Source organism: Solanum verrucosum, unplaced genomic scaffold (genome assembly GCF_900185275.1).
Source record: "Solanum verrucosum unplaced genomic scaffold, falcon-dt-bn FXZP01000086.1, whole genome shotgun sequence".
Classification (NCBI taxonomy): domain Eukaryota; kingdom Viridiplantae; phylum Streptophyta; class Magnoliopsida; order Solanales; family Solanaceae; genus Solanum; species Solanum verrucosum.
Genome location: NW_026020100.1, coordinates 223685 through 226497, shown reverse-complemented (window position 1 = coordinate 226497; position 2813 = coordinate 223685).

Here is a 2813-nt window from a genome sequence, read left to right as displayed (position 1 = left end):
ACTAAAAAATGAGTTTCTCTTCTATCAACTTCAATCCACGGAAACATCATCAAAAAAGCTCAATTTTTCATATTGAATAGAATCAAATTTTAATCACAATCTTAAAATGGACATCTTCAACAAACCTCAACCATCGAATTTATCAAATATTTCAGCAAATCACAAAAAATATTTGTGAGTTTTTTCTAACTTTTAAAACCATAACAATTTTTCACTTTAATTTTTTCAATATGCATTCAAAGAGTAGCAATTGTAGTTTTTTTAATTTTTTTAAAAAAATATGTTCAACTTTGTGATGATAGACCCGAATAATACTCTTACGGTCTTAACTAGTTTCTAGCTATGCATAAAAAATAGAAATTACATCACAAATTATAAGGAATTATAATAAAAGAAATTCTAAATATTTCAAACTATATACAAAATGAACAAAATAGAGTGATTAATATTACCCAAAGTGCCGCGACTCCGATGATGATCATAATTTTCTTGAAAAATATTCTTTATTTTGTCGATATTTTTCTGGATTGTGCTTATTATTCTTTTACCCCGTGGAATCGAAATCGGAATAAAATTGAAATCGAAATTAGAATCAGAATCGAAATCGAATTTAGAATCAGAATCGGAGAATACCACTTTATTATGTTGGCATCCTTTTTATTGTGCTTATTATTCTTCCACCGATTGGACATGAGAGTTAAGAAGGCGTGGAGATAGTCGAATTTTTTCGACTGTAGTAACCATAGTCCGATTTCTTTCGACCACAACAACGATAATACATAGAAAGAATGATGAGTGAAATTTGCTTATTTCCAAATAGAAGTATGAAAAAAAGGAATTAAAATTGTTCGTAACAAATTTTCGTAAGCGTTGAAAATTTACTGCAAGCAAAATAAATAAATAAAAAATGTGATTTTTATTGATGAATCTTGTGAGTACAATTATGTTGTCTCTTAAATCTTCTTTTCTGAACTTCTTCGTGATTCGAGGACCTTCAGTAGCGTATTTCTTGAATATAAGATGATGTACACCTCCTTGAGATGTATTTGATCTCCGGAAATATCAGGAAGCACTTCGTCGTTTAAGTCGATTTCCGGAAGCACTTCGTCGTTTAAGTCGATCTCCGGGAAGAACTCTATTGACCACTCCTTCGAAGAACTATGCAATTGGTGTTGTAGCTTTCTCCAATTGCAGAATGCTTGTTGAAGAACTTTCTTCATCTCCTTAGAATGTCATATTTATCCCCTATTTATAGTTGTAGGGGTGGACAAAATTGCTTATGATTGACCAAATGATGTCATTTTGACACTTGGGGAATTGTGATTGGTTCTTACATTTGACTGGAACTACCACCTCATTTGAACATGTGGCATCACCTCGTGGTTTTGTGCCTCATTTGACCATGTGACATCACCTCGTGGTTTTGGGCTTCAAGGTGAAATGGACCTTAGACTTGAATTTAATAAAAGTGGACTTATTTATTTGTAAAACCCAAATTAATCATCCAACCCAAATAACACATGAATTTAATCCAAATTTCGTATGAATTAAATCCAATAAAATTTGTGTGTCTACAAAGATCTCAAAGGGAAATAAAAAATAAGATGTCATTTCTATACCCAAAGAAGTTGTTATTGAGATATTACGAAGAGTACCTGGCCATGATTTGGTTGAAAAGTTAAAGATGGTATGTATGCAGTGATGTTCGATTATCTATACTGGGAGCTATGCCTACTTACACATTGAACATAGAATAAAATACTACTTGTTTTCTCAATTGGAAGCAATTATTGTTGCTTTTGACAAAAATGAAGATCATTTTGTTACAATTTCTTCCTTGAAATGACACAGTAGTTATAATCAAAACAGTCATTAATGTGAAGATTGAAAGACTAAACACTTATGCACAACAATATATGTACTATTAGGCTAGAACTTTCTTCCTTGGACGAGGATGATATGAGTCAATTCTGTGAATGGTTTTGTCTGTTTTTGATCTTTTTCTAATAAAACTCGTTTTCATGTCTTCAATCCTGTAAGAATATCTCACAACTGCACCATATACATATCTAAGTATTTCTCTTAGTGTTTCATTGTGAAATAATGTCTCTCCGGAATGACATGATCCACTCTATAAATACTTCTACTCTGTGTCTTGTTTGTATAATATTTCCAATCTATATACAAGCAATGATTTTACGCCTTTTCTTGATTCTGTTTTAATTCTACTGGTACTTATATAACATGTGTGCGGGATACTAATTTGGCTACTTACTGCTGTGTGCTTTGGATTTTGTCTACTTTCATATGAATACAAGGTGGGGCATCAAAAACTTGTTGCTCCCAATTGCACACACAAGTATACGTGGTCGCACAAGTAATATAGTGGCTCTTAAAAAAATCGGATCGACCCAAAGGACTTCGTATTGATTCTTATAAAAAAAAGACAGAATCAACTTACGCTCTGTATTGTTTTCCTTGAAAGAAAATTTATCATAAACAACATTTATCTCCATAACATATGTGTAAGATTTGTATAGATTATATCATTTTTAGGTTTCATTTACAGAATTACAATGAGTATGTTATCATATTGTATAGAGCCAACTTCTTTTTGTAATAATGTTTATACACCACATACAAAGGTTACACAATCCTATGTACTTGCAGTCTATTTATTTTGCACAATTGTGTATAAGAGATATTTATATATGTATATTTTTATATTGTTATACCAAATTATGAAATATTATTAAAAAAAATTCATCTTCTATCAATTTCAACCTTTTAAAACATTATTAATTAAATGGGTC